The sequence below is a fragment of the Euprymna scolopes genome, chromosome 28 (genome assembly GCF_053919585.1).
Source record: "Euprymna scolopes isolate OS-2025 chromosome 28, ASM5391958v1, whole genome shotgun sequence".
Lineage (NCBI taxonomy): Eukaryota > Metazoa > Mollusca > Cephalopoda > Sepiida > Sepiolidae > Euprymna > Euprymna scolopes.
The window spans coordinates 65495144-65515270 of NC_136509.1; the positions used below are offsets into that span (position 1 = coordinate 65495144).

Here is a 20127-nt window from a genome sequence, read left to right on the forward strand (position 1 = left end):
TACTTTTAACGCATAAACAAACAACTTTACCCCCCCTTTCAATTCTTTTTTATTATCAATATTAGGTGAGTATAAATAATCGTATTCTTTATTTATCTTTTTCTTTCTTTTTTTTTTTTTTTTTTTTGATTTTGGATAATTTTGAAGTTTTCTAACGCTTTCTGTAAAAATTTCTGCTCATTATCGACAATCTAAGTGTTCCACTTATCTTGTTTGCTAGGAACTCGGTGATGACGTCATGTTTCAGCTGATAGGCCATCTCTTACGATGGCCGTGGCTAAACACGAGCTGGTGCAGAACTGCGTGACTCAGGAGAAAGTGAGTGAACGCTGAGTTACGCTTGATTCGAAGGATGCGTTGTAAACGGTGGTTTACGGTTTATTGCACATTTTATTTATTTATTTAATGAGTGGGCTCGGCTGGGATTTTCTTAGCTTTACTCTGATACTACTATTTCATTTAACTTGTAACACTCGCTACGCGATCAGACCACCTCTTGCTTTCCTCAAATCAATTAAATAAACTCGTGCGTCAAAAGTTTACAGGGAAACAATACCAAAACCCAAAACTATTGATTACGTTTTAGCGTCAACATTCCGAAAGACTTCAAACAAGCAAGTAATATATTTTTTTAAATTTTATTTTTTAAAACGATTTTTATGTCTTTTTTTAAATAAGAAAAAAAAAAAAAAAACCCCATTTTCAATGTGAATAGAATTAATTGTATATTTCCGGCGGAACAAGAGAGTCTCAAGCAATAAACTCTCCCTTGAATAAAGAAGGTAATTCTTGGGAGGATGGCTTCACAAAATGGAACGGATACTACATTTTGAATTATTTATATGCATACCAGTACCACACTATGATCATATCCCGAAAACCAGATAGGGTTTGTATTACTGTACACATAGATTCGAAAAAGTTGTCAAAAAACAAATATATAACAAATAAATGTTATCAAAAGCAAGATAAGTTACTTTTCTACCAAACTGGATATATTTTTCGTGTTTTTATTCAATGTAACATGTTTATTCAGCTCGAAAAACATACAGTGTTTACCGATGTATTGGAAAATTCAAGATGGCGTCTGATTCTCTCTTTAACACGGTAAGTTTGGGAAAAAGTGTTATAAATAAAAACCCAGATAAAATACTGTTAAAAACTCGCTCAATATATGTTACCGTGGCATAGGTTGACATATATTCGGCGGGTTTTTAATAGTATTTTGTATAGTTTTTTTTTATTTATAACACCTTTTCCCAAACTTACCGTGTTAAAGAGAGAATCAGACGCCATCTTGAATTTTCCAATACATCGGTAAACACTGTATGTTTTTCGAGCTGAATAAATATGTTACATTGAATAAAAACACGAAAAATATATCCAGTTTGGTAGAAAAGTAACTTATCTTGCCTTTGATAACATTTATTTGTTATATATTTGTTTTTTGACAACTTTTTCGAATCTATGTGTACAGTAATACAAACCCACCAGATATATCCCCGTATTTTTGTCTCTCCCACGTGGGGCGGGAGGGGGGAGCACAAGGTCGATTTTTTTTTTTAATCTAGCATCCCCACCATAAAAAAGGTGGAAAAAATTTGAGGATTATATTACAATCCACAGAGGTACGAAAAAGTTGTCACAACTACTTAATTTACTCACATAAAATTAATATACGAAAGTATAAATTTATGCGTAAACTTTATGTATTTACTTCAAAAGTGCTCAATACGTAGGTAGAGCTAGTTAGTAAGTTATAAAATATATATGGCGATTAAGCTACACTGAATATTCCGCGTTTCATCCACTCTAGGACTCTTCAGGCTTATATATGTATGTATATATATATATATATGTATATATACATATATATGTATATATATGTGTGTGTGTGTGTGTGTGTGTATATATATATATATATATATTTATTGAGATTGTCGGACTGACTTCCTCATCTTGGTTGTTATCGTCACAACGTTTCGGCCGTTTTTCCCTCCGGCCTAGACGGAAAAATCGGGTATAGCCAACCATGTCTGGATGGAGAGGGGGGACCATCGCCCCCTATGGGATGAAGTAAAAATAATAAACAGAGAGACCCACTGGAAAGTGAGAAACAGCTCACATGCTCGGACATGACAACCTACTGAGCAAACCAAGCATAGAGCTGAATGCAATTTGGACACCTCTGATAGAGAGAGAAAACCTTGAATAACAACATAGGTTTAACATTAACAAAAACCAACTAAGAATTGTTCTAGTGACATATGGCCGAGCGGTCCTAGACGTTGTATCAAAGTTTACAGTTTCCCAAAGGTGCGTTGTATCAAAGTTTACGGGTACCCAAAGGTGCGTTGTATCAAAGTTTACAGTTATCCAAAGGTGCTCAGTTCAATCCTGAACGAAGGCAGTGAAAAAGTAGCATTCAAAACAGAGAATCAGCAACTATGTCCCAGAGCCTAACAGAGCTTGGAGACTCCTAACAAACGGTTCCCCAGTTCGATACAAAACGCCTGATGAAGGCCGGAGGGCAAAACGACCGAAACGTTGTGACGATTACAACCAAGATGAGGAAGTCAGTCCGACAATCTCAATCAATGAAAACACCTCATCTCAAAAATACAGACAATATATATATATATATATATATATATATATATATATACTCGGGTTTTTTTTATATTCAAAAGTAATGGACTAATGAATTCAACGAGGTTATTAGATAGTGCTCAATAAAAAGAGCTAAAATACTTGTTTATTGTTATATAAACATGCTCACATCCCGCTGCTACAAATAGCCACTTGTTTCAATCAAACAACAGATATCATCAGGCATGTTATTCATTGAACTTTTAATAGTCAAGTCGCTGCCTGATGATATCTGTTGTTTGATTGAAACAAGTGGCTATTTGTAGCAGCGGGATGTGAGCATGTTTATATAACAATAAACAAGTATATATATATATATATATATATATATATATATATATATATATATATATATATATATATATATATAAAGCTGTGTGTGTGTGTGTGTGTGTGTGTGTGTCTGTTCACGAATAGGCTCCTATATGGTTGACTATTTTAAAAAACTGATTATATATAACGATAGAAGATGTATCGAGACACAGGAATGGGTATATTTGATCTGATCTGGCAGAACGGTGATTCATTAAAATTGTGGGGTCTGCGTTCGCGCCTGGTCCACAAAGTATGGAAATAAAAAATTAAAAAATAAGGTTTACAAGTGTTTTGGATATAGATGCACATAAGAATACTTTGATAAGTATGTTTTAACTTAAATAGGAATGGTATAATAAAATTGTAGGGTCTGCCTTCGCGCCTGGCCTCCATAGAATGGAAATAGGCACAAACTTTAATAAAGATTTTTCATATCTATCTGCATAAGTATATTTTGATAATTATGTTTCAGTTTGAAGAAATATGGTATAATAAAATTATGGGGTGTTCGTTCGCACCTGACCTCCATAGAATGGAAATATGTCACAAAGTTTAACAAGGTTTTTTAATATGGATCCACAGAATATTGTGATAAGTGTTTCAGTGTGAACGTGAACAGGTATGGTATAATAAATTATGGGGTTTATCTATTTTATTTTTACTTTCATCATATTTTGCTTTGGTTTTGATACCCCCAAATTCGAAGCTATCAACCGTTCCTTTTCATAACCTATCATACTTTCATAAATCAGAGTCCATTTCCTGTAGGCTGTTTTTGAACCCAGTCAACGACGGGTAATTTTGCTAGTATATATATATATATATATATATATATATATATATATATATATATATATATATATATATATATATATTAGTGTTTTTATTTAATGTCAAATGTTTATTCGTTTTTTTTTTCGCATGATAATATTTTAATTCTTGTGCAGATGGTATTGTGCTATTTTTAGATAGAATTTTTATATTATCTTTTATTTATTTAATGATTTTTTTTTCTGGTTTTATTTCAACCATTGGGTCTAATAATGTGTTTCATATAAAAAATAAATAGTTTTTATAAATTTTTATTTGTCAAATAATTTACGCCTCTAAACTACACATTTTACCGGCTAAATTTTAAAAGCAATACGGCATTACGGCGGTCTCGAATGTCGTACATTTAGTCGGTACCTGTGCATAATTTGAACCAGACGTAACTCAACGTCCGATCGGTGATGCTCGGAACACGACATTAATCGCCGAGCTTCGCCGATTATGAAAGCGTAATAAAAGCGTAAAAAAGAAGAAGAAGAAGAAGAAGAAGAAGAAGAAGAAAAAAATAAAAAAATGAAGGAAGCATGTAAACATAAGGTACTCTTGCATAATTTGACCCGGATTCTCGGGAATTCCCGTCAAGCATGGATCGGGCGAGAACGGCAATCATCGGTTTAACCCGAGCTTGTAACAGTCGCAGACTAATTTAAAAACAAAAAAAACAAAAAAATTACAAATAATCAAAAATAACAAAAACTTACCTTAAAGTGACTGAAAATATTTTTATTTGCAAATTATTTATCAACATTTTTTTTCTTCAAGAAAAGATGAATGTTTTACTTTTTTAACCGTAAATCGTCAGGTGTAAGTACAAGTTTTTGGTGTTTTTTTTCTCATGACTTTTTGTTCAGTAGAGTTTTTTTGGGAGGGTCCTCAGAAATTGATGAAGCGCATCTACGTAAGTAGCTACAGGATTTAACCGTGGCTACCGTAATATGATGGCCTAGCGACGACTATAATTTAGTCTGGTGACGTCATGAACATCGGTCTATTGAAATTTGGTCACGTGTCTCATGACTAAACCGGAAGTTGGTTTAAGGTTTTGGAGGGTTAAATGAATTTAAACATGCTGTCGAGATGTATAGTTCCAAAATGGCGAGGTAACAACGAAAATGGACCAAAGTTACCGTGTTTTCATTCCCCCCCCCCAAAAAAAAAGTAAATAATTTACCAGTGGATTAATGCAATAAAAAGAAAGGATTTTACTCCATCTAAATATAGCAGAGTAAGTGTTAAAATGTTTGAGATATTAAAAAAAAAAAAAAAAAAAAACGCGCCTTTTTTATTTTTATTTATTTATTTTTTTAGAACGTATTTTAAAATAAAAATGAAAGTATGTATATAAAAAATGAATTTTACATGTAATTTAAGTTATGTGCTGAAATAATGAATTATTATTTAGAAACTTATTTAAAATGCGGAGTATGGTGAAAATATTCTGTACTTTCACCTAACAATTTAATAAAAGCGATATCGTAAAAACGGAATCCTTGTTTAAATAATTCTAAATAAGAAAAATCATTTATCTTTTTAGTTCAACTATTTTACTGTGCAATATTTATATCAGATTAATAGATTAAACTTTTTTTTAAAGTTTATGGCCATTTTTGTTATCCCAACACCTTATTAATAATTATTTATGGTAAATATCGTGGCCCTGTAGGTGTCAGAATTTTGAAGAATATACTTCCAAAATAAACTATTAAAATTGTTTAAAAAATAATAGAAATATTATTTTTTATTTTAAAGAAGTGTTTACAAAATGTCGGCAATAAAAATATAATATTTCTATTATTTTTTAAACAATTTAAATAGTTTATTTTGGAAGTATATTCCATAAAGAAAATAAACAACCCACTTTAAACGGAGAAATTACGAGTTTTGTATGTTATTCGCAGTTTTGTGTCAAAAAAGTATGGCCACCTTTATGTTGGGGGTTGGGAATCAATGTAAATGAACACAGTTTAACGTAAAATGAGCACCCCCTTTCAAAAAGTGTAAACAATTTTTGTCGGGGAGAGGGGCCGGCTCAACTGTAGGTGCTCATTTTACGTTTAGTTGTGTTCATTCCTACATCAAAGAGGCACTTAGCCTTGTTTGAGGCGAAAATGTAATTTAAAAAAAATTGCTCGTTGCCAATGTAAAAAAAATGGCCATAAAGTGGGTGGTCGTTTCAGGTTAAATCATCCCCCACTTTTTTTAACTAACATCTCTTTATATCTTGGAAACTACCAGTTTGCCATAATTTTAAACGTTATTTTCGTTTTCAGCACCCCCGAAAACCTATAAAAGTGGTAAATTAAAAGGATTTTTCGAGGGTAGACTAATTCTGCACATTTACCTTATTTTTTTATTTTATCGTTTTTTGCATGTAATTTTCTTTTTTTTAATTAAGTCAAACATGGTACGACTTTCTTTGAAATTATTTCTTTAGGTATGTGAACTTCATTTTCGACCTGAAGACATACAGCGAGAGGCATCAGCATTTGATGAAAGGACTGGAAAGACAATTAGTGTTAAATTAAAAAATCCCTATCTTAAGGATAGTGCTATTCCTCGAATATTACCAAACTGTCCCTCCTATTTATCGTCATCAACCACTTTTAGAGAGTCTCGTAACGCAAAGAAAATGTGTTTAGAAAATTCTGCTTTTAAGCGTGCATTATGTGAAAGTGTTGCTGACGAGTTAGAGTTACGGAAACGTAAAACTTTCCATAATATTGATGATTTAGAAAAAAATTAACGTTTATAGACTTCTATTAGGCAAGACAATACCATCATTATATGCCATATAAAGAGATGCCCATGCCCCAAAATAAAAATGTCTATGATGATTGAACCGGACTTGGCCGTTAGAGTATTCTGTAGTGATGTGGAAATGAGTGCTATAGAGGAGTATAGAATTCCTAAACATGTAACAGAGGAAAATACTCTGCACATTTTGATGGAAAACATGAAAAAAATGGACATCGAAGAACAGGAAATGAAAACTTCTAATATAAGTTCTTTATTAAAATTAATCTTATAATTTTTGCTATTAGTGCAAGATGAATCATTTAAATATTTTAATGCCATTAAGTTCATATATGAACAAATTAACATAATGACAATGAATAAGGTTAATTATTCGAGTGAAATGATGGTATTTTCTTCCTTATTATACAACTGCTCCCTTAGAGGGTGCAGACTGTTAGGAGACACTAAAAATGTAATTTTACCATGCTATTCAACCATTCGAAGATTAACCTTATCAACTTCTATGAATCCTGTCATTGAACAACACGATAACAATTTTCTCATTTATATTAAAAGTAAGTTCAAGTTACTAATGCAGAATGACATCACAGTATCTTTACTTGTTGATGAAATATATCTGAAATCTTATCTTGATTATAAAGGTGGTAATATTGTTGGCTTAGCTAACAACAACAATGAACCTGCCACAAGTGCATTTGCTTTTATGCTTAGCAGTGTATTTTCGCAATATAAGGATGTTGTGCATGTTATGCCAACTAAATGTCTTTTAGCTGAGAACTTATTTGACATAATTAAACGTGTAATAATTGGCTTAGAAGATATAGGGTTTAAGGTATTATCTGTTATAACAGATAATAATGCAATAAATAAAAAAGCTATGTCTTTCTTTTGTAGCCCATCAAAGCTTTCAATTGTATATCCCCATCCAGTTAGAACGTCTAGCCCTCTTTTCTTCTTATTCGACTCAGTGCATATATTAAAATGTATTAGAAACAATTGGCTTGGCCAAAAAGATGAACGTAAATGCATGATGCTCCCAGAGTGTTATTATAATGGAAATCATTGATTAGATAACATCCAAATTGCTCCAGTTTCTAGTTTACATAAACTTTATGCCCTAGAATCTCAATCACGTGTGAAATATTGCTATAAGTTGACTTCAAAAGCTCTTTCTCCGACTACTTTTGAAAGGAAAAATGTTAATTTGGTTTTGCAAATTTTCAACAAATATACTATTAAAGGTTTGCTAACATTAGGAAAACAGGAATGCTTGCCAAATTATGCAGAAATCGCCGAATACATTCAAATATTCCATATTTGGTGGACAATACTGAATGTGAAAACACCATATAAAGGTTGTCGACTTCGTAATAAATATGCTAATCCACTTACATTAAATAGTGATAATTATAGTTTCCTAAATGTGTTCTGTGACTGGTTAGAAACTTGGAATAGCATTCCTGGAAGAACTGGTAAGTTAACAAAGGAAACATACTGCTTTGCACTATACTACTTACGCAATTTTAGAATTGACTAAATATTGTATAAATGTACTGAACATAGTGTATATATTACCAGGAAAGTTTCAGACAGATAACCTTGAGGCAAGGTTTTGCCAGTATCGACAACTTAGTGGAGATCAGTATAATATATCGATACGTCAGGTGCATGAATGTTAAAAAAACTCAGAATGTTGTCAGTTTTAAAATTGAGCTTATCAATTAATAATCGAACTATTGAATTGAAAAATTTAAAAGAAACTAACTGGGATGAAATGACAAGGGAGCAAAAGTTACATGTTTATAAATTTAAAATAGATGTAACAGAAGATGATGTTAATCAATGCAAGGAAGTGCTTCCTGTTATATTATACTTAACAGGTTATTGCTGTCATGCAGTTTTCAAAAAACTGAAATGCAATAGCTGCAAAAAATTAATATCCGGGAGAGAGGCTGTTGAAGAAATAGCTGAATTAAACAGCTACTTTCAGGGTATTACAGAGGTTCTCTGCTATACGCAAATGATATAACTAATAATTTTGTCTTTTATAATTATATAGTTATAAACACACTTACAAAATGCGATTCTTTTTTACATTCGATTCATCAGAGAAAATTTAGCCATGTACATAACTTTAAATATTTTGGCTGATCGAAATCGATTATTTCATGTTGACTCTTGTGATGAGGGTCACACTATTCAGCAAATTGAAAAAAATGCTGAAATGGAGTTCATCGAATTTCCTTATAAACAATTTTTTTTCGCAAAGAGAATGAAAATATTAGTAAAAAAAAATATCAGAAAAAGAAAAATTCAAACTTTTAATTAAATTCTACAACAGATTTTTGAAAAGTTTTAATATTCAATGTTTAAAATATTTCTGCCTTAGTAACTTTGTTTATACTAACAATTGTTTGAATTTAATTTTTAACTTATTGTTTGTTATTCGGTTAAACTAATTGTTCGTTATTCACTTAAACTAATTTATTGTTCGTTATTCAGTTAAACCAATTTATTGTCCGTTTTTCAGTTAAACTAATTTATTCGTTTTTCAGTTAAACTAATTTATTGTTCGTTTTTCAGTTAAACTAATTTATTGTTCGTATTTCAGTTAAACTAATTTATCGTTTGTTTTTCAGTTTTGATTTTTAAAATATTGTTTTTTTTTATTTAAAAAATATCTATTGTTCATTTTTATTTATTTCTATTGAATAAACTTCAGTTTCATACAAATAAAATTGTATTCCTTTTCTTTTAAAACTTTTTAACAACTTTTCTCCCTTTCAATTCTTTTTTATTATTAATATTTTTATTATTAATATTGGATGAGTTTCAGTACAAAGTATCATGTTTATCTTTTTTAATCCAATTTTGAAGTTTTCTAACGCTTTCTGTAAAAATGTCTGCTCATTATCGACACTCTGTGTTCCACTTACCTTGCTTGCTAGGACCTATGGCGATGACATCATTTTTCAGCTGACAGGCCATCTATGACGATGGTCACGATTGTACTCTATCAATTAAGTAAGAATGGCATGTAGGTAGTGCTTTAATAACTTGATCAAAGGCCGGTAACTCTTCCTTAACCTTTGCATTGAAATAAAAAAAATTTAGACCCCCTCGCAGAAGGGAATTATGTACTTGGGGAGTTTCCATGCAGAACCTTCCAAACATTTAATTAACCGGAGATTATCTATCCGTGGAATAAAGTCCAGGCCAATTATGCCGTGAATAGCAGACCCATTCAATTCAGAGTATCCAGGACAAAGACGAAAACCCTCTTTAGTCAATTTTGACGTGATCTCATCAAATTTGTCCACTTGAAATTTTAACCTCAAATCATCTGTAAACAAGGCAGAAAAAGGAAAGGAACGCTGATATCCCATAAGAGACACTTCAAGCTCCCCAAGTTGTAATGAATTAGTCCCCACAAGAGTATTAACAGGCATTTCCATTAACGACCCTAAAGGGAATAATAGGTCGTCTTCGATAAAGGCTGGGTAGAATTCCCTCTGACAAAGTAGTGCGCAGGTTGGAGATGTTGAGGTGACTTCTAAGATGATAACTGCTAGCTGGGCATCCACGAGGGGTCCTTCAAGTCAGTCCAATGGCGGACAAGCAGGTCAAACTGTAGACCTTAATTTCGTTTTGACAGACATCAAATTGTAGTACAAGCGTGCAAATATAATTCGCTCTACTTAAGGACATTGGTAATTGCAATGATAATGTTCTGCTCCACGTTTGGCATTAAAACGTCTCAAAGCAACAAAGTATTTTTTGCTGCCTCGATTCAAGTGAGAAATCCACGTGTGTACAACGCTGCATCTTTGTGGATTCTGGTCTGAAAAAGGGAATTTTGGCACCGAGAACATTCTCGGCAGTTAGTTATAACATAAAATTTGATTGGTTAAAATAAATCCCGTGGGCGGAGAAACCGTCCAATAAAAAGCTTGCTTATTTCTGCAGAATTTCTTACAGTCTGCACTGTCTATTTGTGCACCTCATTTGTTTTGATAGCAGTTTCTTCTGACAATATGAAATTATCTGCATTGGTGTTTTCATTTCTTTTTCTAACATACATACATTTATTTCTGTGCCTGCCATTATCTTTTTGGCGATTTTGAAACTAAATTTGTTAGCTTTTTTGGTTTGTTTGTTTATTCACTTTCTTCCAATTCGAAAGTTGTCTGCTTCCATTTCAATAGCGCCTTTTCATTGGCTAATAAAACGCCCAGCTAATGAATTAAATAAATAAATAAATAATCAGGCCCCACCCCTTAACATCACCGAAAAAATGCTAAAAACATTACATAAAAAGAATAAATAAATAAATAAATAAATAAAAGTTAATTTAGCGTTTCAACATTTGAACAATGCTCGGGTTAAACTGATGATTGCTGTTCTCGTTCAACCTATGCTTCACGGAATTCTCGAGAGAGGGTCAAATTATGCAAGAGCACTTTTTTTTTTTTTTTAATCTGAAAGTTTGTAATCGATGAGATTAATGTGAATAAAGAAAAAGAGTGCAAATTGTGGAATTTAGAGGTGGGGGTCAATTTCCTAAATGTCCGCTGTTATTTTTTTCTACCTAACTAGATAAGTTTTTAGTGTTTTTATTTAATGTAAAATGTTTATCTGGTTCGAAAAACGAGTAATATTGAACGCTGTCGAAGAACAAGAAAAGATGGCCGCGATTTCTTATGAAGACTCGATAATCACTTCAAAATAAGAAATGAAACAAAATGGCCGTAGAAAGCCGCCGAATAAATGTCACAATAACATTGGGTAGGTTTCTACCACCATTTTGTTTTATTTCTTAATCTGAAGTCTTTTTCGGGGTCCTAAAGATATTACGGCAATCTTTTCTTGTTCTCCGGCACCGTTATATGATGAAAATTGAATGTAACTACTAATGCATATTGTCGCAGTTTCAAAATCACCGCCTCCATTTTTCGCCCCCCCCCCCGTTATCTCTTCGCCTTCCCTTCCCTTAAATAAAGGACGCGATAGGCTAACACAAGCTAAACGCATGAACATATCCGGGTTCAGTGAATACGTTCATTTTCCCTTTCTTTTCATTATCAACTTGGCTATGCACGTCGGAATTTAAATATATCAAACAAAACACCAATAATTCAGGCAATTGACTTTTTACTTTTTAGACGAAATTAATTTAAATGGAATCAACAAACTCCCAAGCTTCTTTTGATTGCATAAATTTTGTTCTAGAATTAATTAGAGTCGTTTGCTTGTCTTATTGGGAGCGACGCCTCTAACATCATGCTGGCCAAATGAATACAGCCAGCTTCGGCCCAACCAGAGTTTCAGTCGGGTGCCAGACTCAGCCGGGGGAGTAGGAAGAGGCTTCCGAAGCGACAACTGATGCTACCAGTCATGTCGACTGAACCCACCAACCGAAGGATTCCCAGCAACACCAGCCGTCTCAGCAGCAGTTCAAACAGCCCTTATCAGGCTAAACAACCAGCCCTAATCAGGGCTAATAAGTTTTTCTACTAATGCGATTCACTACTGCTTGCCACCTGAGACCCACCAGCAGCGAACTTCACTTCCAGCCCACTCCAGCGGCTTCCTGCTCATTCCCGCAGTCTTTCCAGCCCTTGGTGCTCACTCTAGTACCTCCAGCTCCTCCTGCAGCTTTCCGGCAACCATGCTTGCACCTTGCTCCTCCGGCCTGCAACCTCACTTACACCTCGCTCCTCCGGTCTGCAACCTTGCTTCCTACCGACCGTCCATTTCCTTAACACTGATCCCTACACTCTCAGTGTCTTCTGTTCCTTAACACTGACCACCTCATTCTCAGTGTCTACTGTTCATTCCGGATCACCCTGACGTCCAGCCGATCGTTCCAGACCCAGCAAGCAACCCTAAACCACGCTACATCTAGAGTACCTATTCTAGCTCTCCAAACTTCGGGTGACGTGCGACCTTCAACCATCATACGATTATTTGCTTCCTTTGCAAATAAAAGGCGAACCCTCGTCTTTAACCAAACAACCTGTGTCCGTCATTCTTATTTGCCTTTTTGCTGTTTACTTTTTGCCCATGTCTACCTTGTTAGTTGTTGGGTCGATTATCCACGGATGACCGCCCCCGCAACAATATCATGGTTCACATTCTGCATAAGTGCCAACATTTTTTAAAGTACAAAACTTTGAAGCATTTTTAAAGTACAAAACTTTGAAGAAGACAATGACCGTCATCAGTTAAAATAGTGAATTAAAATTAAATTCTTGAAAAGTAAATTAGAATTTTATTTCCGGAAAAAAAAAAAACAATTTAAAATCCATTTCTTTCCAAATGGAGAAGACAGAATAGTTCAGATGGAAGACAAAAATAATTGCAATCATACGATTGAACCTGTGTGTGAGACTGACTGAATGGTCTTATTTGGTGATATTTGTTGTCAACTGAAATTTTAAAAACCCACTACGGTCATACAGATGGCAAACAAAATAAGTCACTTTACAAATAAAAACCGTTAACTAAGCAATGTATAACAATCTCATCACTAAGGCAATGTTATACTGTTGCATGATATGCTTGGATTTTAAGGCCAGTTCAGCATCACTTAAGTTTTCACTGAGTTCCTGGATATGATGAACAGGTTTCTGGTTGTAGTTGTCCTCACCAACCCATTTCACAATCAGTTTATCTCTGCCCAGAGAAGCAGTGTTGTAAGTGCTACTTAATTGATCCTATTGAACTGCATACGATATTTGAATGTGAACTACCATCAAAATGGCTTTTTGATAATGTTGTACCACAACAACATGAAGTGAAAGGAACAACAATTCAACTCTTGTGTTCAATGTAGTAAAACAATCTAACATCATTATTATGAACAAAATGATGAATATGTCAAAGTAGTATATACTGTGGCAATTTCCCAGAACTTCGATTCTGTGATTGTGTACTTTAGCTACATTGTTTCGGACATAATTCATGGGGGTTTCAGCATTTTCCTAGCATACACGCCATGAAAAGTGCACTTTTTCAGAAAATATGAAAATTTGACCTGGACGATGATTTAATGTGTAGTCTGAATTTCAATACTAATAAAAAAAATGACTCGTACATATTGTCATAAATGCAGATAAGAAACTTTGCTATGAGTTGGATTTTTTTATTTAGACTTATTTATAGTCTGTGATTTAATTTATGAAAAGAAAAACAGTTAACACACTTACTGAATTCAAATATTTTTTAGGAAATCATGACAACACAAAATAAAGGTTTATTTTAATACAAAATAGAAATTGTTGTAACTAATAAAATAAAAATGATCATTAAATTTTGAGAAAAAAGAATTAATTTCAATAACACTTTTTAGTAATTGGTCTCTGACTAAAATATACATTTTTCGGTATTTTTTACATTAAATAGAACTCATCCTTCACATTCGAAATGTCGACTTTTATGTGTTTTCAAGTATGCTGACAACGAATATTACAGTTCAATTTGGGGCTGATCAGTAGTTTATTCAGGTATGAAAACACTTGTTATCCAACGTAAAAGCTAATGTAATCCATGATAGCCATTTTTCACCACCGAAAAATTAGTAATGTGCATGCGTAACGGCTTATTGATTAAACACCCACAATCTCCCCATGTTAAGAACGGCTTTCGGAATAAACACCCTAGTATTTTTCCACTTGGGGGAGGTGAAAAAATATTTGCTTTGTCGTTTGCTTAAGTTACATGCATGTGCATTGCTGACTACTCACTTGTTAAAATAAAATGGCTGCCAGGGATTACATTAGATTTTACGTTGGATATCATGCTTTCATATCTGGTAAATGACTCATCAGCCCCAAATTTAACTGTGATATTCATTGTCAGCATACCTGAAAACCTATAAAAGTCGATATTTATAATCCCAAAAACTGTTACAAGACTGAAATCAACAAATGAAAGGTTGGTAGGAAAGCAATCATTCAAAGATAAACCGAAGTTCTCTTGCCCATTATTTTGAAACGAAAGTCAATAAAATTTAAATTTGCTCAAAAACAATAAACTTTATAATTTGGTATGTTGGTTGCTCACACATTGAAAGTCCTAAAGATCTCTACTTTTATACACCTGTTAGAAAGTGGTGTTTATGTAAAGGTTCTTCAAAATTAATGTTAAAGTTATATTTAACAGTGTTCAAATATGCACTGCTGGAAATTAATTATTTCATTAACAGAATAGGTTACTAATGTCGTCTTTATATATATTGTACATTAAATAGTAAAAACAAAAGGAGATTTAACAGTTTTTAGATATGTACTATGATATAAAATAATAATTGCAATTCTATTATCATATTTTGAAAGAAGATGGAGTAAAAGATAAAAGATTAAACTAGAAAAGCAGATTAGGGCTTCTGATGAGACGTCCATAAAATATAATGCACCCACTGCTCCTACCCCATGGAGGATATGGAAAAAGAAGCCATTATGAATTAATGTTTTGTTTAACCAAGAAGAAAATTATGTATGAGAATAAAATATTCAAATATATCAAATACAATCTTGCAATGCCAGGTACTTCAGCTAGTATAATAATAAATACGAAATCTGGATCAATGAAAATATATTTAAATGTATTTTACGACCGGGCAATGCCGGGCGGTCTGTTAGTTTACCCTAAATTTTTTTATTTATTGCTTTTTATTGGACATCTTTAAGATCACACCATCTGACTAGAGGGTTTGCCTAAAATGTTTTCCTTTCGTCTGTAATAACAAAAAAGCCCATACCCCAATCTATGACCACTTTACGTGTGTGTGTGTGTGTGTGTGTGTGTGTGTGTGTGTGTGTGTGTGTGTGTGTGCTTCCCCCCATCCCCGCTTCTACAAGACAGGTATTATTTACTTATTATTTACTTATTTAAAGCAAAAATGGTCACTCTAGTAGTGGAACAGTACCAGTTCTCATGGACTTTTTGTCTTCTTGCTTATAGCTTCGTTTCTTTTTGTTTTTTGTTTTTTGTTTTTTCTCTTGCTCATATGCCCCTATTCCAAATTCATGGGCCAGGGTTCTCCCATAGTTGTTGCCTCCCTAATTCTACTTTCGCCTTTTCTCGTTCACATGCGCCCATTCTGAATTCGTAGCAGTGGACCAACATCAGTGTTTTGTTTGTTTTTTAATCAAAACGGTCATTAACAATTTTTTTAAAAGTTTAACTTATTTCAAACTGACATAATTATTGTACAATAAAATAATAAACAAACTCATTTTTCTTATTTCGAATTTTTCAATATTAGATATTTATCTAACTGCCTTTTTGCTTCAAAGACAGTGGCAAACGCAACAAAGGCCTACCTTAAAATTCGATACAAATTTTATTTGATCCTTGGTTGCAAAAAAAGGAATGCCCTTTTTTGCCTCTGTAAACAGAGCTGTTAACAATCTCAAAAGGTAATAGTATTTGATTCTTCAACAAGAACTAGTTGCTGGTTTATCTGTCTTTGAAGATAAGAGTTAACACCCATTGTAGGGGTTGATACGATGCATTCTGCTGTAAAGAGATCCAGTCCTCGCATATAGGATAGTACAGAAGTTCATTTTAAATGATCATGTCAGTTCAGTAATTCATACTAAATTGGAAGTTATTAACGGACTTAAATAAAATATGCCTAATTATTTAAGCTTGAAATAAAATGTCTCAAGAGACGATAGTTGGAGGCTCCATTATGCCCCAAGTGAGGATTGAGTTTCAGATGTCCTTCTTGTACGGGTTCCATGAATGAAACTGGAGTGGAATTCTGTCCCATTCATACATTTCACCTGCCTTCATTGAAAGTGGAAAGAAACATCCAAATACAAAAAACCCCTTCAAAAGCGAAACGGTAAATAGAATTGACCAATTTGATTGGTCCAAAACGAATACAATGGGAGGCATGATGTAATTGTCAAATTTCTAACACACTGCCAAGGAAAGGAGGAAAAAGTAATGGTTATTTATTACTTATTTATTAATATATGTGGAAATTTAAAACTGGCATTAAGACGAGTAACAAAGGTTGTCCCAGGGGATTTAACTTAATATAATTAATTTGCCATTATTAAATTGAAATGAATGAATTTAAAAACTGTTAATAAGAGACAGGTAACAAAGTTTGTCCCAAGGGATTTAACTTAATATAGTTAGTTTTTTATTATTGAATTCAAATATGTGTGTGTTTGCCGCTAAATGATTTTATACAAAAGAATCTAGATTGTCTAGATTAGTAATTAGTAGGGCTATATCACACCAGCATTCTCTATCTATATAAGAGTCAGGTACGTCCAAGGATGGAGTAGTGTTGCCACATTTGAGCTGGAGCTGCTAGAAAGGACTTGACCTGCCTTGATAGAGTTCAAAATAGACTTCATAGCCTCATAGGGATGTCCTTTTCTCTTCCCTGCAACCTCTTTCTCACAGAAGAGATGTTGCAAGTTTGTCTCTGCTTTATTGTTATTTTCATGGCAAGTGCTCGGCTGAGCTCCAATCTATGGTCCCCCCTCGCCAAACGTTCACAAAAAACACCCGTCTAGCAGAAAACACTATCAATAATTTGCTCCACTCTTTATCTGTGCCTAAACCGAAACGTAGATTCCATGAGCAAAGTTTATTTCTTAGAACTGCACGCCTATGGAATTGTCTTCTATTTTCCTGCTTTCCAACTGGCTACAATATGGTTGTCTTCAAGTCTAACATAAACAAGTTTTTGATGAGCCGTTCCATATAAGTTAACAAATTTACCGAATTTCCATTATTAACAATTACTATATTGTCCAATTTCTACTGTACACTCTTTAACCCTTATCCTCGAGTTGCCTATTGGCCTTGGTAAGTGGTGATGCCTATGTAAAAAAAAATATTCTTTCCTATGAATAGAATATGCTCTTTTCATAGCCCTAGTGATTAGTCACAAGAAACAAAGTGACTAGATCTTAAATCAACTATAATTACTGATAAGATTCAATGAGATATTTCAAAGGAACAATATTACTTCCACTATTGACAGTGGAAAATATTTTTTTATAAAGAGTCCGGAGCCCTTTTCATAATCAATAGATTTGAGGTTCGACCCAGTCGCCGTTGTGTATTTTCGCTACTTCACTTAGGAAGAAAAGGAATAAAGAATGAGATATATTTATACAAGAGGAACTGAAATTTATTCTCCCACTAATTAGCAAGAACTATTTACATTTAAATTATCTCCCTTTATTATCTTTTTTTTTAAATTAAGAAGCCTACTACATTTAGCCAGAAACAATAATAAAACGAGCATCAGCAGCTCGGAATTTAGATGAAAACAGCATGAAATTTGAATTTTATTGCAACATTTTATTCACACAATTCGAACAAGCCCACTCCCCTATGGTGTTCTGCTCATTAACCCCGATGCAACTAAAATGATACTAATTATCACATGAGTCACAGCACACCATGGACTCTGATCTGTCATTAGCCACTGAACATGCAGAGCAAAAGAAAGGTTCCCCTTCTTCAATAAATTCTGCTGGAGCAGATTCTGGATCACTCTACTTCTAAGGATTAAATATGCTTTAACGAGTGGATTTGCTCACACCCGTTTCTTAGTATGCAAACTGAGCGAACTTTGTCATCACTACTGATGATCAACCTAAGTATTTTACTTGGGCTCCAATAAGGGCAAGATTTATTTGGGGATTTAACAAATACAAACTTGCCTACAGAAACTTTTGGAAGACAGTCGTCCCTTATGTTAGCATCGACTTCCCTAAGCGACAACAAATAGTCGTTATGCCAGATACTTTAGTATTTATTAATAAGTTCGTCCCTTAACTCAAGGGAATGTAGAAGTGCCGTTCTATTGGCAGGGTCTGAACACAAGTCTTCAGAACTGTAATTATTTATTAGCAAGCGGGGGTGATAGTCTGTCTGCAAAAAATGGTTAGGGGTCAGAACATCAAGACCTGTGTCCAATGCTGATATAAACATGAGCGGCCTATCATTTATAGCCTTTTGCACATCTTACTGGGCAGTTAGGAATTCGAAATAGTCAACCTTCCTCCTACCCAACAATTGTCAAACAATTTTGTCAAACATTGTTTAACTGTTTTAATCAGCCTTTACCATGCCTCTACCTTGCCAAGCCAAATAAAGTGCAATGGTAAAGTGATTAATCGAAATAGACTTAAAGTGTTCTTTAAAGTTGTTGGAGAGAAAATATGTATTATGCCTGATGCTAAAAATGACTTGCCATTATTGGAATACACATGAGCGGGTACACCATATAAATTGGTGAATCTGATAAAGGTTAACAGAAACCTCTGTCTGGTAAAAGTTCCAGATGGACAGCATGCAAGATCTTACATGTGAACAACACGATCTACATTTTTATGTCTCATTCATTGCATTTAATAAAAAAATGTCCAGTAAAATCTAAACCCACCTGTTTGAAGGGGTGGACAAAATTTACCCTATGAGAGGGTAGCTGAGACCCCAATGTGGATTTGCAAGGTAGAGAATTGATTCTCTTGCATATAATACAACTACAGAGAAAAGTCTTCACTGCTTGTCTCCCCTGAGGGATCCAAAAACCAGATAATCTCAATTTGCTGAGGGTTGAATTTATTCCCATATGACAGCAAATCAAATGTGCTTCATTAATGACCAGTTTCATCAGTTGGTGCTTCTTTCCTTACAGAATATGGAATTTCACCTCAAAGGGAAGAACTTCGGAGTTCTGGTCTGCATCAGACCATCCTTACCTAGGAATAAACCAAGGGTAGTAACCCTTAAAGGGGCAAACGTATTCGAAGGTTGTTTTAGGTAATCCAATTATAAGGGAAAAGTTTCGCTTTGCATGCGAGAAAAAGCAACAATTTAGCTCTTTCTAGGAGTCGATGTTTTGGTGTTGTAGCTTTTCACTGAATCTCAAAACCTTTTCTAAGACATTAATTGCCTTAGATAATGTAGAAATTAGATATTTTTAAAGGAAAGGAGTTCTTGCCTGAATTGACATCATCCGAGAACATGCAGGAAATGAATTTCCTGTTGTTGCTGTTTAGGCAGGGCAAGGGAGAGACGGGCCAGTTAATGCTATCTTGGTTAAGCCAATCTGGTCTATAAGCCCAAAAATTGAACATTTGTGTGAACTTAGAGGTAGTAATGCCTCTGGTTAAAAGATATGCTGGAGCACGCCAAACCTGAGGTTAATCTCCTGCAAGGATTTATTAATATCTGATATACGGGTTTCCACAAAAATATATTTTTTTTTAGCGGTTCCCACTTACAATGCAGGACAGAGCTACTTGTGCATCAGACACAAGGAAAAGAGCATGGATATTGACAGGCATTAGGGCCTACAAGACCTGAGGAATAACGCTTTCCCAACTCCTCCCAGCGACCTGTTTTTATCATGTATGGCATGCTCCATTAGCAGGTGTGTCATGTGACCATGCGAGAACTGCGGCTTTAAAAGATTACGGATGCCCTCTTGGGATCTTTTTGACTTCTCAGCCAGCAGGACAGAAGGACGTTTCCGATGTGAGTGTTGATTATTTACCTTTTATACAGCCACACAATGCACAAATACGT

General features: G+C 34.0%; 1 protein-coding gene across 1 annotated transcript in view; it reads left to right on the plus strand.

The window, feature by feature from the left end:
- Nucleotides 1-345: 345 nt before the first annotated feature.
- LOC145249683 (uncharacterized) overlaps nucleotides 346-20127 on the plus strand; it is a 126590-nt gene continuing 106808 nt past the window's right edge. Inside the window, exon 1 of the mRNA XM_080111480.1 lies at nucleotides 346-618. The gene's annotated coding sequence lies outside the window, so the exon portion shown is untranslated. The remainder of the gene's footprint in view (nucleotides 619-20127) is intronic.